Raw genomic sequence first — 21154 nt, 5'->3', positions numbered from 1 at the left:
ATTTATATTCTGGGTAACATTCTGTGCCTTTAAGTAATCTTCAACCTCATTTTAAGTGCCTGTTTACTATATTCCGCATTCAATATTCTATTTTTGTGGAATTTAAATTAGATGTCGTGAAAGTCTTTAAAAGCCAGAATATATGTTACAAACAAGGGTATTTTTATTGTTGTTATTGCAGCTACACAATTTTCAGGGTTGAAGATAAAGAGAGAAAGGAACTAACTTTGAATGGATACCCTCTCTGTTCTTGGCACTTTCTTTAAGCTTTTCTCGTTGAAAGACCTTTCCATCTTTTGGGGCAGTAGACCATGAGGGTTAAAACCTGTGGGCTGAGGCTTCTGTGAAGTCAGACTGCACAGCCACTTACTAACTCTGTGACTTTGTGAACATTTATATTCTTGTCTCTGGCTCAGTTTCCCTACTGTAAAATGATGATGATGTAAGAATAGCACTTGCCTCCAAAACACCATTCTAAGGACTAAGTGAATGAATCCATGCAAGATGTCTAGAACGGTAGTAAATGCTCGGTAAAGATCAGCTCTTATTTTTTATTTCTCAATACCTAGATTAAGGGACCACTCATTCATTACCCCTTCCATGAAAAGGCGCTCCTTGGACACTTTATGGGGCAGTTCTGCTCTGTCCTATTGGGTTGCTATGAGTCAGAATTGACTTGACGGCAATGGGTTTGTGTATTATGAGAAAATTACAGACAAAGGATTGTATATGAAACATTTTTTTAAAAAATCAGGTTGCCGTGTCTTTCTTTACTCACTTCAGAAGTCTTTGTCAGATGTGAAGAAGAAATATATTCTAAATGAAGAATAAATATAATTAAAATGGTTTCTTACCTTGGCATATGCACTTCTATGGGCAAAATTCTGTATAAATTTAATACTATGAAACTTGGCTTAAAAGAAGGAATAAGAGTGTGCAGGGAGAGAAAAGAAGAAAAAGTTCGATTTTGATCAGAGCAGGCATAGAAATGTTGTTAAGCAAAATGACATTGGATTCTTAATTGCTTTTGATGAAAACATTTTAGATCCATAGTATTATTTTTTTCCAGTACTTGGCGTGTGCGTGGCATACAATAATCTCTTTTCAATGGTTAACTAATAAATGAATGATACTGAAAAGGCTACCTTTGTTAGCTCTGACCACCAGGTTTCCACTAAGAGAAGTAATTAAGGATTCCATCAATTCATCATCAAGACCAAAGATTTATTGGACACCTTTCGTAAATTCATTCTTTAGGAGGTAGTATAGGGTTGTGGTTAAGGGTTCCCATTCTTGAACACTTAACCAGTGTGTGCCCTCTGAGCCTTAGTTTCCTGTTGTGTAAAGCAGAGATTATAAAAGTCCCTATTTCTGAGCTTTATGGGGAGAATTGCATGAGATAATGCCATAATGTGCTTGGGAGGGTTCCGGGCACAAAAACCAAAAAAACCCAATGCCGTCGAGTCGATTCCAACTCATAACGACCCTATAAGACAGAGTAGAACTGCCTCATAGAGTTTCCAAGGAGCGCCTGGTGGATTCGAACTGCCAACCCTTTGGTTAGCAGCCATAGCACTTAACCGCTACGCCACCAGGGTTTCCTCCAGGTGCAAAGTACCCGCTAAATGCAAGGCACTGGTGCAAGAATTATCATTCATTCATTCAACAAACATGTATTGAACATTTGGGAAACCCTACACAGAACAAGGAGGATTCAGATTGAAATTGCTCTGAAAAGAAAAACAACCTAACTGGGGAAAGAGATCATGTGTATTAAAAGACAAAAATCAGTAATAACATAGCTAAAAACCAAAAAAAACCTCACTGCCATCCAGGCTTTTCCAACTCATAGCGGTGATCCCATAGGGTTCCGAAGGCTGTAAATCTTTATGGAAGCAGACTGCTGCATCTTTCTCCCTCAAGTCACTTGATGGCGTCCAACCCATGACCTTTCGGTTAGCAGCCAAGCACATTAACCACTGTGTCACCAGGGCTTCTATAACGTAGCTAAAAAAAAAACCAAACCCATTGCTGTCGAGTCTCGTCCAACTCATAGCGACTCTAGAGGACAGAGTAAAACTGCCCCATAAAGTTTCCAAGGAGCACCTGGTGCATTCGAACTGCCGACTTTTGGGTTAGCAGCCGTACCATTAAGCCACCAGGGTCTCCTATGATGTAGTGTCTTAGTCATCTCATGCTGCCATAACAGAAACACCACAAGTGGGTGGCTTTAACAAAGAGAAATTTATTTTCTCAAAGTCCAGTAGGTGACAAGTCCAAAGTCAGGGCGTCGGCTCCAGGGGAAGGCTTTCTCTCTCTGTCAGCTCTGGAGGAAGGTCCTTGTCCTCAGTCTTCCACTGGTCGAGGAGCTTCTCAGGCGCAGGGACCCCATGTCCAAAGGATGCACTCTGCACCCGATGCTGCTTTCTTGGTGATATGAGGTCCCCCACTCTCTGCATATTTCCCTTTCCTTTTATCTCTTGAGAGATAAAAGGTGGTGCAGGCCCCACCCCAGGGAAACTCCCTTTTCCTTGGATCAGGGAGGTGACCTGAGTAAGGGTGATGTTACAATCTCACCCTAATCCTTTTAACATAAAATTACAATCACAAAATAGAGGACAACCACACACGGCCTACCCAAGTTGATACACAGATTTTGGGGAGGTCATAATTCAATCCAAGTATGAATCTAGGCAACAATGAGTTCAAGCGTAACAATGATCATGAGGATGGTGCAGGACCGGGCAGTGTTTCGTTCTGTTGTGCATAGGGTCGCTGAGTTGGAACCGGCTCGATGGCACCTAACAACAATAATTTAATCCCTGACATGCAGCTAGTGCTTGCTAATCCTCTGTGAGCTGTAAGGTGCATTATCTCATTTAACCGTCACATCAACGACAGGATTTAGTAATATTGTTACCCCTGTCTTACATGGGAGGAAACAGGCACGGAAGAGTGAAGCGCGGCTGACGCCTGAGGTTAAACACCTGTGTCTGGCTCTGGGTCCTGAGCTTTTAACTACTGAGTTATTCAGCTGGTGGTGCAGTGGCTAGGAGCCTGGCTGCTAACCAGAAGGTCGGCAGTTCGAATCCACCAGCTGCTCCTTGGAAACCCTGTGGTGCAGTTCTACTCTGTCCTATAGGGTCACTGTGAGTTGAAGTCGAGTGGCAACAGGTGTATGGAGTCTGAGCTTCCACAGACCAAGATACTCATCTTGTAGCCAGTACAAGTTAGGAGTGAAGATTCTAGGGCTTCCTACGTTTGAATCCTAACTTCCTCTACTTACTGGCTGTGTGATCTTGAGCAAGTTTTTAATCACTCTGTGTCTCTATTTCTTCATCTATAAAATAAGAGTAGTAGTATTACCTGATAGAGTTGTTGTGAAGATTTAAAGAGTTAATATATGTGGTTACAGTGGTGCCTGGGACAACTGAGACTTCAGTAAATGTTAGCTAATGTTGTGGTTGTCGCTGTTTTTATTAGGGACTGAAATATGTTGGAAGGGTTCCCTTTTTGATGAGTTAGCATTGAAAATTGAAAGAGAAGCCAGCATTTCAAAAAGGTATGGATTTTTAGAAAACTTTAAGCATGGTTTTTCTGCTTTCAGCCTAAGAACTATGCCTCACCCTAAGATGATGGGGAAAGAAAATCACATCAGAGGGTTCCGTTGTACGTTTCAGGTGGGAAAAAAAATTCAAGAAGAGTGTATGTTTGCTAGTCTCAAGTGTGTGTGTGTGTGTTCTGCTTTATGTCTGCCCACTGATACTTTTAAGTTGTAGTTGTTAGGTGTCCTTGAGTCAGTTCCAACTCACAGTGACCCTATGGACAACAGAAGGAAACACTGCCTGGTCCTGCGCCATCCTCACAATCGTTGCTATCTTTGAGCCCATTGTTGCAGCCGCTGTGTCAGTCCATCTTGTCGAGGCTTTTCCTCTTTTTCTCTGAACCTCTGCTTTACCAAGCATGATGTCCTTCTCCGGGAACTGGTCCCTCTTGATAACACGTCCAAAGTATGTGAGATAAAGTCTCACCATCCTTGCTTCTAAGGAGCATTCTGGCTGTACTTCTTCCAAGACAGACGTGTTCATTCTTTTAGCAGTCCATGGTATATTCAGTATCCTTCACCAACACCACGATTCAAAGTCGTCAACTATTCTTTGGTCTTCCTCATTCATTATCCAGCTTTTGCTTCTTCCTCCCTTAGTTTTCCTTCTTTCTCTTTTGAAATTTTTTAGTTAGCCTCTATTTAAAAAATAAATAATGTCAAGTTAAAAAAAAAAGAAATTGTCATTTTTACCTCTTCTGGAAACATAAAGAAGTATTGTTTTTAAGAGTACAGACACGGCAGCTTTCAGACAGAATCTTGGAAATGCTAACCTGTGGCTCACACTGTCACATTTAGCCTGTTTCATTAAAGGACCAGTCATGCGCTTAGCAGGAGCCCTGGTAGCTCAGTGGTTAAGCACTCGGCTGCTAACAGAAAGGCCAGCAGTTTGAACCCACCATCCACTCTCCAAGAGAAAGATGTGGCAGTGGGAAGATTACAGCCTTGGAAACCCTATAGGGCAGCCCTACTCTGTTCTGTAGGGTCTCCAGGAGTCACACAACAACAGTGATGTGCTTAGTGACTAAGTGTGTAGAAATCTGGAAGGAAAAAAAAAAAGTACAGTAAACTTATCCGTGAGAAGAATATGATAATGTTCATTGACAGGGAACTACAAGGAGCAATTATCCCAAGCTGTGCCTTTCAGCCAATGCTGTCAGTTTTTCCACTTTGATGAGTACAGCTGGGCTTGTGATACAAGGGCAAGAAATTCCAAGGTGCCCAGACGACCAGGGCATTGGCTACAGGGAGTTCTAGCTATAGAGAGAGGGAAAAATTCTGTCAGGGAAAGCTAGGTTTTAAAAATGGTTGTAATAGAAACTTCTCTGGGCAGCACTTGACTGGATTTGCTGTCTGTTAGTGACTTCAGGAGAAACAGTTGATAGACGGCCTTTCTCCTCCCGTCTTTTCAGAGGCCCTTTGAGGCCAGAAAGCTATAGCAGAATGCCCATATCTTTGATGCACGTGTGTGTATGTAGGAAACCCTGGTGGCATAGTGGTTAAGTGCTATGTTTGCTAACCAAAAGGTTGGCAGTTCAAATCCACCAGGTGCCCCTTGGGAAATCCAATAGGGCAGTTCTACTCTGTCCTATAGGGTTGCTATGAGTCGGAATTGACTCAACGGCAGTGGTGTTTTTTTTGTTTTTTTTTTTTTGGTTTTGGTGCGGTTGCACGTGTATGTTTACATATGTATGTGTTTAAACATTAGGAATTTTTTTTTGCAGTGTTGACCATGAGATATCATCCCTGGCTTTCATAGATCAAAAAATATTTCTGATATTTATACCTTTATGCAAGGGACATCAGTTAAAACTCTGGCTCTTTGATTTTTTTACTTTTTTTACTTATCTATTTATTCACTTATTCATTTATTATCTCTCTACCTGGCTCTACCTGATAGACAGAGTAAAGATTAATTTCAAATTTGTTGTCGGTAGGTGCCATCTAGTCGGTTCCAACTCATAGCGACCCTGTGTACAACAGAACAAAACACTCACCGGTCCAATTTCAGGTTACATAAGATAATTTGAGTTATATGGATTAACTTTATTTCCTGGTACTGCTTGCTTTAGTCTACATCTGTTTTTAGTCATTGAATATTGGACTTAAACAAATGTAAATCTTTAAGTCTGAGAATTAATACGACAGAGCAGGTACCACAACGTATTCCTCCTCTTGTTTTCTTCCTTGCCCTTCCAAAATACTCAACTGCACACTTCATTGCATGGAAACACAGTGCCTCTTTCCATAACACATCAAAACTCTGTTGTGGGTGAGCTATATAGAGAACAACGAGAATGAAAACTTTTCCAAGGCCCTGAAGTCCGTTCTTCACAGAAGAACCCTTCCTGGCTTATTGTTAGTGTTTTGTTTGTTTGTTTGTTTAATTTTTATTGTGCTTTAAGTGAAAGTTTACAAATCAAGTCAGCTTCTCATACAAGAATTTATACACACCTTGCTATATACTCCTAATTGCTGTCCCCTCAATGAGACAGCACACTCCTTCCCTTGACTCTATTTTCCAATCCGTTCCGCCAGCTTCTGACCCCCTGTGCTCTTTCATCTCCCCTTCAGACAGCAGATGCCCACATAGCCTCATGTGTCTACTTGGTCTAAGAAGCTCACTCCTACCAGTATCATTTTCTATCCTATAGTCCAGTCCAATCCCTGTCTGAAGAGCTGGCTTTGGGAATGGTTCCTGTCTTGGGCCAACAGAAGGTCTGGGGACCATGACCTCCGGGTCCTTCTAGTCTCAGTCAGACCATTAAGTCTGGTCTTTTTACGAGAATTTGGGGTCTGCATCCCACCGCTCTCCGGCTCCCTCGGGGGCTCTCCGTTGCGCTCCCTGTCAGGGCAGCCATCGGTTGTAGCCGGGCACTGTCTAGCTCTTCTGGAGATTGTTAGGCAGTGTTTTGAACGATGCCTACCTAAGTGGAGGAAGCAATTGCCTTGAGCATGTGGAACTTGCCCGCTAAGGTTCCAGTAGCCTTTTCTTCTGCTTTTTTTGGTTTAGGAAGTGATTCCTGCTCAGTGTGTGAAAGTCCTGGGTTCAGCCCCTTGAGCTTTTGGTGGAAAGGTCTCTATGAATCTAATAAATAAATAAAACAAACAGCATAAGAACTGAGGGCTGTCGAGCTCATTCATGTGATTTTATGCACCAAAGCATTCCCCTCCCCCCCCCCCCCGCCCGGGGAGAAAAGTTATCTTTTGTATTTTTTCAATTACCTAAATTTCCTATCTGGAAACACACCTTAGTTTTCTTAGGGCAACTGATTGTAAACGACTGAGTGAAGTGTTGCCTGGAACTTCATAGATTAATATCGATACTTTTCCAAGAGAAAAAGGTTTACCTATCAATAGGGTTAAATATGACCATAATCCAACTAAGCAAAAGCGTGGTCAAGTGCCTTAATAATGTTACATTTTGCATACAAATGAAAGACCAGAGTGTAGAAAACCTCAGGGCAGGATGGGTGGCTAAGTGGGGATTACAATGCAGCCGTCATTTTTGCATTTCCTGGCTTCCTTGAAACAGTACTAGTGATTCAGAGTCATTTAAATCAGTTTAGAGCACAGACATCTTCATTTTCACCCTTTATTTCCGCTTTTTGTGATAATAGTTATAATAGTTATGAGATACCACGACGTCATGTTTCTGCTTATAATGGTTTCAGCCTGGTCTCTTGGCAGCCTAAATCTTCTGGCTAATTCACTGATCACTTAAATAGTTGAGGTTATTATTATTATAATTACTATTTTACATTTAGACAGCACTTTCCTCCAAGGGGCTCAAGGCATTTTACACACGGTAAATTGCCAAATAGGAATTAATCCTTATGTCATCACCCTGTAGAGTAAGCATAGTCACATCAGTGAAATTCACCACTGTCAGCTGGACCTCGGCCTCCAGTGAGCCTGCCCTGCATAACTGAAGATAAAGCAGAGCACCATGGACATGGTGGGGAACGGCTGCATGCAAGATCTTTGGAAAATGGTCTTGTGTCCTTGCTTTGGTGCAGTTATTGTTTTTGGAGATAAATAATAAGGAGAGCAGCTAAGCAATTTTTACCTTGATTTCGAGTCTACAGATAAGTTTCACCAAACGATTTTATTTATTCCTTACATGAGAAAAGTTAGGATGTGGCCCTGAAGCTTTCGTGTATTCAAAAATCACTTTGGAAGTAAGTTTACAATGTGGTGTTCAAGATTGCCTGGCCCACAGAGTTTCTAACTGAGTAGGTCCGGAAGGAGGCTTGGGATCCCTTTTTACCCCAGGTGATTTTGAGGCAGGCGATGCTTGTCCACATGAATGAGGGAAGTGTTGGCGGTCCCCATTCTACACTTCCCACTGCTATTCATAAGGTTTTCAGTGCCTAATTCTTTTCACAAGTAGACTGCCGGGTCCTTCTTCCTAGTCTGTCTTAGTCTGAAAGCTCAGCTGAAACCTGTCCTCCATGGGTGGCCCTGCTGGTACCTGGATACCGGTGGCATAGCTGCCAGCATCACAGCAACACGCAAACCCCCACAGTACAACAAACTGACCATGGACTGCCAAAAGAGCAAACAAATCTGTCTTGGATGAAGTACAACCAGAATGCTCCTTAGAGGCAAGGATGGCGAGACTGCGTCTTACATATTTGGATACGTTGTCAGTAGCGATCAGTCCCTGGAGAAGGACATCATGCTTGGCAGAGTACAGAGTCAGCGGAAAAGAGGAAGACCCTCAACGACGCGGATTGACACAGTGGCTGCAACAATGAGCTCAAGCATAACAATGATTAGTAAGGATGGCTCAGGACAGGGCAGGGTTTTGTTCTGCTCTACATTGGGTCGCTTTGAGTCGGAACTGACTGGATGGCACCTAACAATGAAAACAACAATTCTACACTTTGGAGAACAATAGCCCAGAAAGGCAACACCACAGTACTTGGCACTAGAAACCAAGCTTCCAAGTTCCAAACCCATACTCTGTTCATTATCACTTCCAGAGAAGGGAAAGCAGAGAAATAAACAAAACAGGATTGAAATGTGAAGGAAAGTGGAGAATAGTTACAACAATGATGTGTGAAACACTGCACTATCAGGAACTCACATCTGCTGACTCCTTTGGAGTCTCGGGATGATTTGTGATGATGCCTGGACAGGGAATTTCCCCAATGCAGGAGAGCAGGCACCCCTCTGGTACCATCACCTGTAGGCCAGGCCCACTCCTTGGTTCCAGAGCCACCTTGGTCCTTCAAGCCAATGAGTCAGTCAACTCACATTAATCCAGCAGGCACCTGACTGATTTTGCAATGTTTTTCACCCTACCCACAAAGAGAGTATTTTCCTTAATAGGTACTGCCACCAAAATAAAAATTGGGCTTTGTAAGGAAACCAAGAATAACTCTTTTAATGAGCTTCCTGTTTTCATGAGCGGGTCTTTTATGGGTTGGGTTGGGATGGGTTGGGATGGGATGGGATGGGGTGGGATGGGATGGGATGGGGTGGGATGGGATGGGGTGGGATGGGCTATACATATTTTATATGAAGCGTTCTTACTCCATTTCTAAGAGAGAGAAAAAAAATCTGACAGGAAAGGGTTATAAACAATTTAATGATTATTTTTCCATTTGGTCTTCCATTTAGGATAATTTCATTCACTTTTTCTCGAATTCATTTTTATTCAGTTTTCTTCAAAAACTGGGCCAAGGTATTAAGGAAAACCTGCCGACAGATAAAGTACATTCAGAGTTTTGATTTTGTCCTGAGCTTCTCACCCACAAGTGTGAGAATTCCATGGTAGAGTTTAGAGGTGCTTGTGGGATTTATCTGGGATTTTGAGAAACCAGAAAAACAGACACGTGATGTTACTAGTGGTAGAAATTCCCACACTCTGCCTAAACTCACCACACTTCTCAGTAGGTTCTACTGTAAATTGTATTGAGCAAATTTCTAGTCCCTTCTTTTTCTCAAATGCACATACCCTTAGCTATGGAAAATAACTGGTGCTGTTCTAGTGAAAAATGACCTCAAAAAGACCTTCTCATTCTTAGAAATTACCTCTGCCTCTAAATTTTTCATCTTTAAAAAAAAAAAAAGATGTGGTTATTCCAGCCACTGAATAGACAGGCTTTATTTAAAAGAATCTAATAACCTTGTAACGATGAGATGAGATGAGATGGTGTTTATTTGGGCGGGGGGGGGGGGTGTCCAGGAGGAAGACAGCAACAACAGGAGGGATACACTTGGAAAATACACTGTATATCTTAGTCTCATAAAAGTATACTTTGTATCTTTTCAGACTTATTGGCCTTTCAGGCCTGTCAGGTTTGATCCCTTCAAGATTATTGTATACTCAAAGTAGATCAAGGCTTTGCCTGAAGCTTGAACTATATGGGGACCCTCTTGAAGAAAAAGAATACAAAATTACGAGTACCAAGTTAAGGGTAGGGCCTTGGAAGGGGCCAGTCCAAGTAAGTGGCCCTAGAGCTTAAAAAAAAAAAATAAGAGCTTAAGCTCTGTTAAATTCACTGTAAATCAGCCTCTGCGTATTCCCTCTTGGGATATGAAGAGGCACTCTTAATAAATATTACTGTTCCACATAATAACAAGATTACTTGAGGATAATTCCATACTTAAATGTCTAGTCTTTATGGGGAAACCCTGAGAGTATGGCCCCCGGACACCCTTTCAGCTCAGTAATAAAGTCACTCCTGAGGTTCGCCCTTCACCCACAGACTAGACAGGCCCATAAAACAAAAGGAGACTAAAGGGGCACACCACCCCTGGGGCAGGGGCTGGAAGGCCGGAGGGAACAGGAAAGCTGGTAATAGGGAACCCAAGGTTGAGAGGGGAGACTGTTGACATGTCATGGGATTGTCGTCCAATGTCATAAAAATAAATGTCTACTAACTGTTTAATGAGAAACTACTTTGTTCTGCAAGCCTTCATCTAAAGTACAATCAAATAAATAAATTCATCAAAAAATGTCTAGTCTTCAGGTTAAAAGTAATAAAACATTTTGAAAACAACGTGAGCTCACTAACAAACAATCTGAGTAACTGGTTCCATGTAGCGTTCGTCTGTGTCTACGCAGGCTAACCCTAACATAGTGCAGATGCCGCTACAGTGGACATCTCTGCGTGTGGCTTGAGATTTCAAGCACACTTGAGACAATAAACCACAGGGAAACAAAAAATGTCAATAGTTCCTTGAAGTTCTCTGCAATGGGGTTATAGCTGTATTATGAAACTAATATCAGAAACCAGAGTATGCTGCATTTGACCCAATATCTTTTCTCTAGATTGGAAATGATATGAGACACTGTCTCCCAATGGCATCTATTTTTACATTTAATCGAACTGTTTCTTATTGTTCTTTAATTATTTTTGTGTGGATGAATCTTTTTTTCTAGAATAAAATTTTAAGCATCTTGAGAGCAAAAATTGGGTTTCTTTTTCTGAATCTCTCACAGTGCCCAGACATTGCTGCTGCTTTCGTACGTTTCACTCCCCCCCCACCCCTTTATTTGAAACTCTCTTTGTGCCTTGTTTTGTTGGAAACCCTGGTGGCATAGTGGTTAAGAGCTACAGCTGCTAACCAAAAGGTTGGCAGTTCGAATCTATGAGGCACTCCTTGGAAACTCCATGGGGCAGTTCTACTCTGTCCTAGAGGGTCGCTATGAGTCGGAATTGACTCGATGGCAGTGGTGGGTTGTGCCTTGTTTTAGAAATGATTTGAGTGGTGCCTCTCAGTAGGAGGTATTTAACAGTTTTGAACTGAACTGCTATGAAAACCTAAACCCATCCCTACCTACTCCCCAATCCCTCTGGCCCTAGAATCTCCATTTAAGGTAAAAAATTAAATGTTTTGAAGCTAAGCCTAGAAATAAAAATGGGTTAGGAAAGGGGGGAAAGATGCTGGCCTCTCAGAAAATAGCAGGTTTCCATTGTCTCTGTGGCTAAGCCCTTTGTTTCCTCATCAGGGAGAAGTGGATCCACAGTGTCTTCCAGGGAAGAAACTTCTTGGGGTTTCTAAGTGGGAAAAAATACAAGTCGTTTTTTTATGAGGCTTTCAATACATTTTAACTCTTGATACCACTAACCAAAAAAAAAAAAAAAAAAAGCCAAAGTAAACCAAACCCATTGCCATCAAGTAGAACTGCCCCATAGGGTTTCCAAGGAGTGCCTGGTGAACTCAAACTGCTGACCTTTTGGTTAGCAACAATAGCTCTTAACCACGACGCCACCAGGGTTTCCTACCACTAACCGAGTACAATTAAAAAAGAAAAAGGCAGTTGCAGAGCTGAGTAAAGCCGTGCAATGTCACGCACCGGGTGTGTCCTCATGCTTACCTGAATGTCAATCTCAGGCACCCCCTCTCTTCTGGAAAACGTGTGCTACCTTTGACAAAACCCGTTGCCAACAAGTTGATTTCAACCCATAGCAACCCTATAGGACAAAGGAGAGCTGCCCCATAGGGTTTCCAAGGAGTGTCTGGTGGATTCGAACTGCCAACCTTTTGGTTAGCAGCCGAGCTCTTGACCACGACACCACCAGGGCTCCTGCCTTTGACAGGGAAACCCTTAAAAAATAAAATGTCACATATTTGAATTTTATCCATATTAAATATAATTTTCACAAATTTGATTGCCTTCAGTTTCGAATTGTATTTATATGACCTCTTCCCTTTCAACATCCTTTAACAGTAGAGCAGTGCTGAGTGAAATGCTTGGAGTATAGTTGTGGCTTCCTTAAAAAAAAAAAAGAATACACTTCACTCTTACCTTAAAACACATGTGCTCTGTGAGCTGAAAATGACTCTGGTACAGAAACAGTTTTTAAACTCTTAGGTTCAGCCTGGTTTTTCTTCGGAGAGGAATGGCGTTAGAAATCTGGCTCTTTGATCTGTAAGAATGAATGTTTGTGATACATAGGGAAAATAGTATTATAGGAAAAAAACCTGTCCTAGAGAAAGGACTTCTAGCTTTTCATAACTCATTTGGGCTAGCTTTTTTTTTTTTTTTTAATGTGTTCATTCCTTATTATAAACCCTTTGAAAATATCATTGTAACAGGATAATGTCACATAGCCCATGACTTCATAGTTGTAGATCCACTGGAATTCAAAAAAGGAGCCCCTGGGTGGTGCAAACAGTTCAACACTCAACTATTTACCAAAAGATTGGTGGTTTTAACCCACCCCAAGGCACCTTGGAAGAAAGGCCTGGCGATTTGCTTCTGAAAGGTCACAACCTTGAAAAACCCTGTGGAACACAGTTCTGCTTTGCAACACGTGGGGTCTCCATGAGTTGGAAATGACTCAAGGACAACTGGTTTTGTTGTTGTTGTTGGAATTCAAAAGGAATATTAGTCTGGTTGGCTCAGTAATATAAAATCATCTATTTATAATATATACACAGTTAGCTACCAAACAGTGACTTGCTTAACCAGTTCTCTCCTCTGCTCTGTGTTCAGATTTGTCCAAAAAAAAAAAAAAAGAAAACCAAACCCAATTCTGACTCATAGTAACCCTATAGGACAGAGTAGAACTACCCCATAAAGTTTCCAAGGAGAGCCTGATGGATTTGACCTCCCGAACATAGATAGCACTTAACCACTACACCACCAGGGTTTCAGATTTGTCAGGTTATATGTTTAAAGAGTATTCCCTCTAGGAAGTATTCTGCTGTTAGACTGTCTCATACCCTGAATATCTTAAATGTTGAGGTGGCTGACAGCTTAAGGCCAGTGTATCTGGGACATCAGATTATTACAGGATTTTTCAACAACAGCAGTACTATTGACATTTTAAACCAGATAATTCTTTTTTGGGGAGGCGGGGGACGAGAGGGGACATTGCAGGCTGTTTAGCAGCAGCCCTGGCTTCTACCCACCCCCCAAAACCAAAACCAAACCCGTTGCCTTCGAGTCGGTTCTGACTCCTAGTGCCCACTAGATGCCAGTTGCACTTCCCAGTCATGATAATCACGACTGTCTCCAGACATTGCCAGTTGTCCTCTGAAGGGCAAAACTGTCCCCGGCTTGAGAACCACTGAGTTGGTAATATACATGAAATACAACCAGAACACTGTTAGTTTTATTCATTTGTTTGTTTCTGTTGTTATTTTTAATGGAATGCAAAAAAAAGTCTGATCTGAAGAAAGTTGGTAATTGTCAGCCGAGAATTCCTTCCATGGAATGGGGTGCTTCCTTCTGTTTTCAATGTCAAGTTGCATTGGCAAGCCTCAGCGTTTCCTTTAATGAACTTCTGTGTTAGAGAAAGGGTTTTAAGATTCTGTATAGATGTATATTTTATACTTTTTATTTATTTATTGGTCTCCTTATTAGAGAGATCTTTTGGAAAAGTGGACCAAGCTGGCACACTGCTATTGACTTAATAAAACTCCCATTTCAACATTTACCTGCTTTAAATAGTTTAATAGTCAATACCTTACCCTTAGTAGCATGTAGCTGAAGAGAGAACTAGTGAAAACTAAAACCAGCAGGTAAAGTCATCTTGGCTTTGAGGCAGGAAGACGTCAATTACATAAGCAGGGCTTGGCTCCACTCATCTTAGAGGATCAGAGCCCATTCGTGAAAGGGGATCACTTGCCAAACAAAGAGGACCAAAGCTCTGCTTAACTTCACTAACCTGATTTCAACTTTCAAGGACTCAGAAAAGCAACCTTGCACTCACTGTGTAAAACTCACTAATCCATACTTTTTTAATCCTCACAACCACCATAGGAGGCAGGACTATTATTATGCCAGTTTCACAGATGAGGAAACTGGGGTAGCGAGAAGTTAAGTCGGTTGCTCAAAGCTACACAACCTATGGCCATGTGGAGAGGAGAAGTCAAGTTCCCAATCAGGCAGTAGTCCCTATCCATGATATTCTTTAAAAAAAAAAAAAAAATGCCGTCGAGCTGATTCCGACTCAGGGCAGCCATGTGTGTTACGGGGTAGAACTGCCCCACAGGGTTTTCTCGGCTGTGATTCCGACTCAGGGCAGCAGTTTGTGTTACGGGGTAGAACTGCCCCACAGGGTTTTCTCACCTGTGATTCCGACTCAGGGCAGCCATGTGTGTTACGGGGTAGAACTGCCCCACAGGGTTTTCTCGGCTGTGATCTTCATGGAATCAAATCGCCAGGGCTTGCTTTGGTAGCACTGCTGAATGGGTTGGAAACTCCGACCTTTAGACTAGTAGTCAAATGCAAACCATTTATACCACCCAGGGACCTTTTCTCTGAGAGTCCTTTAAAGTGTCTTAGAACGGAAACTGATAGGTTAGATTTCAAGGTTCTCTGAACAGGGTATTTATCCAAAAGAGAGTAATTCAACCCTCAGATTTAAGGGAGGAGAGTGATTTGATATAAAGGGCTGTATATTTATTAATCAGCTATATTAAAGTTGTGGTCCACTCTGTTTTTAAAATATGTTGTCGTTGTTAGGTGCCGTGGAGTCAGTTCCGACTCCTAAGGACCCTCTGCACAACAGAACGAAACACTGCCTGGTCCTGCGCCATCCTCACAATCGTTGTTATGCTTGAGCCCATTGTTGCAGCCACTGTGTCATTCCATCGCGTTGAAGGTCGTCCTCTTTTTTGCTGACCCTCTACTTTACTTACAAAATTTTTATAGACTATCATAGGCCTATCCACAGAACCTGAATGTATTCTATAAACCCCATTTCCATTTGAGGTTTGAGACAGTATTTTTTTTGTTCATGGGCATGATTGGCCTACAATAGATTATTTCCATTCTTCTTCATAAATCATGAGATAAGGCTATCTCTCATTAATATTTGTTTTCAGAAAACACAAGAACTTTGATAATAAGTCAACCAGATTTTATTTTCTTTCCAAAAAAAAAAAAAGTATGCATTTCTCAGCATCTTTATATGTATATGTGTATATATATATATATATCCACTAAAAAGTTTCTAGATCTGGAATACAGTGGTTGTAAGAACATCTTAATATTTATAATTTTCTGAGCATCAATATTAACTAACAGTTAAGTGCCTTTAATTATCAATGTGTACCCTGATAATGAAGTTCCTGGTTGGTGTGAATAGTTAACACGCTTAGCTGATAAAGAAAGGCTGGAAGTTCAAGTCCACCCAGAGGCACCTCAGAAGAAAAGCCTGCATATCTACTTTCAAAAAATCGACCATTGAAAACCCTGTGGTACGTAATTCTACTGTGACACCCATGGGGTCACCATAAGCCAGAGTCAACTTGACAACTGGGTTGTGTTTCTTACCTTCCTTACCCTGATACTATCCCTAAAACATTTGTGTCACCTCTTTTCATTATTCTTAATTATAAAAATAATAATGTCGACATGACATTCTACCCAACTTCTAACTTGTTGCCTGGAGATTACAAAAAAAAAAAAAAAAGCCCATTGCCATCAAGTGATTCTGACTCACAGTGACCCAGCAGGACAGAGGAGAACTGCCCCACAGAATTTCCAAGGAGCACCTGGTGGATTCCAACTGCAGACCTTTTGGTTGGCAGCCTTAGCTCTTAACAACTACACCTCCAGGGTTTCCACTTGGAGGTTAACCCATTAAAAACCCACTGCCGTGGAGTAGAGATCCCAAGGAGTGCCTGGTAGATTCGAACCGCTGACCTTTTGGTTAGCAGCTGTAGCACTTAACCACTATACCCCCAGGGTTTCCGCTTGAAGGTTAAAAAAAAAAAAAGGTGGCCATAAATCTGTGGCGTAGTCTTCCTCCACCTCCTGATTCAGAAGCCAAGCAGAGGAATGAGTGTTTGGGAACTACAAGAGAGACGCGTTTCTCTCCAAATATGTTTAATCACTGTAGCCTGCGATGGGAACATATTTTGGCTCATACCAGCATAGGTCGATTCAATTCACTAGTTATCTTTTGGTCCAGTGGCATTCCTAATGAATGCCACTGGACCAAATGAAATTATATATGTAGACTCGCTCTTTTTTAAATTTATTTTACTGTTGTGCCATGCTTAGCAAGGCCATTGTTCGTGAATCTAGCAAAGTCACTTTTGATATGCATTTTATGAGGCATGATTACAGTTTAGGATGAAAATTCTAATGTAGTGTAAAAAAAAAAAATTAGACAACTTTTCACTTTACACTTTTACACATTTCATATGTAATCTGGAATACCACAGTTGCTTTTATTGTTTTTTACCTATTTTTTGTCCAAGCTTTATCTGTCTTTTGTATTTGCATCTTGCTGGAAAGAGGACTGGTAGTGTGTCTCTTTGCAAAGCATTGTTACGCACGGAGTTTCCACTCATGGCGGTGAGACACGTGTTCTCTGTAGCTTGCCTTATGTCTAAAGAGACCCTCATGGGGAGCTTTAAAAAGAAAGCCAAGAGTGTATCATGTATCCCAGTTGCTCTAAAATCTCTTTGATATACCTGCTCATTCCTTGCAAATGAAGAGAACAGTCCCTCCTCTTTTATTTCAGAAGTTTTCAAAAATTTACCAATCCCTGTTGTTGTCACTGTTAGGTGCCATCAAGTCGGTTCTGACTCATAGCGACCCTATGCACAACAGCACAAAACGCTGCGCAGTTCTGCGCCATCCTTAGAATCGTTGTTATGTTCGAGCCCATTGTTGCAGCCACTGTGTCAGTCCACCTCGTTGAGGGTCTTCCTCTTTTCCGCTGACGCTGTACTCTGCCAAGCATAAAGCCCTTCTCCAGGGACTGATCCCTCCTGACAACATGTCCAAAGTATGTAAGACGCAGTCTCACCATTCTTGCTTCTAAGGAGCATTCTGGTTGTACTTCTACCGAGACAGATTTGTTCGTTCTTTTGGCAGTCCATGGTATGTTCAATATCAGTACCAATTTCAAGAGGTACCAATCCTTTGTTGTTGTTGTTAGATGTGGTCGAGTCAGTTCTGACTCACAGCGACCCTATGCATGACAGAACGAAACACTTCCTGGTCCTGCGCCACCCTTACAATCGTTGTTATGGTTGGGCTTATTGTTGCAGCCACTGTGTCAGTCCACCTTGTTGAGGGTCTTCCTCTTTTCCGTTGACCCTGTGCTTTGCCAAGCATGACATCCTTCTCCAGGGACTGATCCCTCCCGACAACGTGTCCAAAGTATGTAAGACACAGACTCGCCATCCATGCTTCTAAGGAGCTTTCTGGTTGTACTTCCCCCAAGACAGATTTGTTCATTCTTTCGGCAGTCCATGGTATATTCAATTTTCTTCTCTAACACCACAATTCAAAGGTGTCAATTCTTCTTCAGTCTTCCTTATTCATTGTCCAGCTTTCACATGCATATGATGTGATTGAAAATACCATGGCTTGGGTCAGGCACGCCTTAGTCTTCAAGATGACATCTTTACTTTTCAACACTTTAAAGAGGACCTTTGCATCAGATTTACCCAATGTAATGCGTCGTTTGATTTCTTGACTGCTGCTTCCTTGGGTGTTGATTGTGGATCCAAGTAGACCAATCCCTAGGATGTATAAAAACACAGGATTACAGAATCACTGTTCTCAGATACTAAACTTAGAGTTCCTGATAATTGAACCATGATTGCTGAATATGAAAAGTGTTTTGAACCTGTCAACACTTACCAGAAGTTTTTATAAGCAAAGAAAGACCATGCTTCTTTCTGTCTTTATACAAAAAGAAGTGGCTAATCTTCTTTGTTGCCCCATGAATTAACTGCATGCAGCGGAAATCAGCAACTTGTAGGAAGAAAGTCTAACAGGTATTTTGGAATTCTCTCTTGGTATGAATTTGGTCATGATGTGGGTGAGCAAGTAGCTAGTGCAGTTTAAAACAGGAGAACCACTGTTAACTTGTTAACTTCTATTAGATATATTTCTACAGAGGCTAAAGAAATCACATCATTTCTTGATTTTGGAGAGTACACTATATCTCTTTAAGAAGGCAGTGTATTTGGGACTGTTGAATCTCCACTCTAGACAGCACTAAGACCACTGCTAAGAACTATGCAGCCTGTTGGTTCCTCACAGAGAGACAGGCATATGGTGAAGGGGGGAGAGAGGGTGTGAATCAAGAATGGGTAGGAAAGAGCTAGAATGAGAGACCTGGATGTGTCATCATGATAGGAAACCTCCAGTGAAAATCAGAGAATTCAAAGGATAAAGGAAGCATGGGACCCATTTAGGCTAGTGTCAGTACCTTAAGGCTCCAGACTGTACAGCTGGAGGAAGCAACCAATAAAAGCTTGTTGAATGGAGAAATAAATGTAAATATCCAGAACTATAAGATCACTAGTCCATAGGCTCAGTTGAAACCTGGGAAAAATTAGACTTGTTAAGAAACTATTACGGCAGCCAATTACTAAGAAATGTCAATATGACATCTAATAAATAACATTTATTAATGGGCATGTTTGTTTGCATTTTCTCACATTCAATGAATTGTTATGATATCAGAAAATTAGTTCTTCTCTGCTAACTTACAATATTTAAATCTGGTTTGAATCCTTGAATGACTCCTCAGTGTAGGGGACCTTGGGATGTTATATCATAGGAGCCTGGTATTCTATCACCACTCATCTGTCACTTTGTCGTACTGTGGTGGCTTGCATGTTGCTGGTTCTGGAAGCTATACCACTGGTATTCCAAATACCAGCAGGGTCACTCCTGGTGGAAAGTTTTCAGTGGAGCTTCCAGACTAAGGCACACTGGGAAGATGGACCTGGCTATCTACTTCTAAAAAAAACTGGCCATTGAAAACCTTATGAATATCAGCAAAATATTGTCTGATACAGTGGCAGAAGATGAGCACCTCGGGGTGGAAGCCGTTGAAAATATGACCAGGGAAGAGCTGCCTCCTCAAAGTAGAGTCGACCTTAATGATCTGGATGGAGTTAAGCTTTTGGGGCCTTCATTTGCTGATGTACCATGACTCAAAATGAGAAGAAACAGCTGCAAACATCCATTAATAATCAGAACGTGGAAGGCACAAAGTATAAATCTAGGGAAATTGGAAGTCATCAAAAATGAAATGGAATGCATAAAGATTGATATCCTGGGCATTAGTGAGCTGAAATGAGCTGGTTTTGGCCATTTTAAATAAGACAATCGTATGGTCTACTATGCTGGGAATGACAAATTGAAGAGTAATGGCATCGCATTCATTATGAAAAAGAATATTTTAAGATCTATCCTGAAGTATAATGCTGCCAGCAACAGGATAATACCCATACGCCTACCAAGGAAGATCCATTAATACAACTAGTATTCAAATTTACACATCAAACACTAATTCTAAACATGAAGAAATTGAAGATTTTTACCAACTTCTGCAGTTTGAAAGTGATCAAACATGCAATCAAGATGCATTAGTAATTACCGGTGATAGGAATATGCAAGTTGGAAACAAAGAAGGATCAGTAGGTGGAAAATATGGCCCTGGTGACAGAAATGACTTCAAAGATCACATGGTAGAATTTGCAAGACTAACAACTTATTCATTGCAAATGCCTTTTTTGAACAACATGAACAGTGACTGTACATGTGGACATCACAGTATGGAACACATGGGAGTCAAATTGACTACATCCATGGAAAGAGAAGATGGAGAAGCTCAATATCATCAGTCAGAACAAGGCCAGGGGCAAACTGGGAAAATCACCAGTTGCTTATATGCAAGTTCAAGTTGAAGCTGAAGATAATTAAAACAAGTCCACGAGAGCCAAAGTATGACTTTGACTATATCCCACCTGAATTTAGAGACCATCTTAATAATAGATTTGATACATTGAACACTAATGATAGAAGACTAGAAGAGGTCTTCTTCAAGGACATGAAGAACGAAAAGATCATTAAAAAGACAGAAAAAAAAAGAACAAAATGGATGTCAAAAGGGACCCTGAAACTTGCAAGTTGAACATAGAGTAGGGAGAGTGAGAGGAAGGAATGATCATGTAAAATGCCTGAACCAAAGATTCCAAAGGGCAGCTTGAGAAGACAAAGTAAAGTATTATAATGAAATGTGCAAAGACCTGGAGTTAGAAAACCAAAAGGGAAGAACATGCTTGGCATTTCTCAAGCTGACAGAACTGAAGAAAAAATTGAAACCTCAAGTTGCACTACTGATGGATTCTATAGGCAAAATATCAAACGACACAGGAAGCATCAAAAGAAGATGGAAGGAATACACAGAGCCACTGTACCGAAAAGAATTGTTCGATGTTCGCCCATTTCAGGAGGTAGCAAGCACATGATCAAGAACCAATGATATTGAAGGAAGAAATCCTAGTGGCACTGAAGGCACTGGTGAAAAGTGAGGCTTCAGGAATTGATGGAATACTAATTGAGATGTTTCAACAAATGGATACAACGCTAGAAGCACTCATTGGTTTATGCCAAGAAATTTGAAGGACAGCTATCTGGCCAACAGGCTGGAAGAGATCTATATTTCTGCCCATTCCAAAGAAAGGTGATCCAACAGAAAGCAGAAATTGTAAAACAATATCATTAATATCTCTCGAAAGTAAAATTTTGCTGAAAATAATTCAAAGACAGTTGCAGCAGTACATGGATGGGAACTGCCAGAAATTCATGCCGGATTC

At 41.3% G+C, this 21154-nt stretch overlaps 1 protein-coding gene across 50 annotated transcripts in view; it reads left to right on the top strand.

The window, feature by feature from the left end:
* ZBTB20 (zinc finger and BTB domain containing 20) overlaps window positions 1-21154 on the top strand; it is a 1035663-nt gene that overhangs the window by 637471 nt on the left and 377038 nt on the right. For 4 of the 50 annotated variants that reach the window (XM_064283895.1, XM_064283682.1, XM_064283963.1 and 1 more), the window contains exon 9: window positions 15039-15177. The exons of 42 other annotated variants lie outside the window; for them this stretch is intronic. The gene's annotated coding sequence lies outside the window, so the exon portion shown is untranslated. Of the gene's footprint in view, window positions 1-15038; window positions 15776-21154 lie in introns of all 50 variants that reach the window. 4 more of the 50 variants (XM_064283922.1, XM_064283135.1, XM_064282513.1 and 1 more) reach the window with 2 other exon arrangements.

This window comes from Loxodonta africana, chromosome 1 (assembly GCF_030014295.1).
Source record: "Loxodonta africana isolate mLoxAfr1 chromosome 1, mLoxAfr1.hap2, whole genome shotgun sequence".
In the NCBI taxonomy this organism is placed as follows: Eukaryota; Metazoa; Chordata; class Mammalia; order Proboscidea; family Elephantidae; genus Loxodonta; species Loxodonta africana.
The sequence above is the reverse complement of the archived record's forward strand: the minus strand, read 5'-3'. Positions and strand labels throughout refer to the sequence as shown.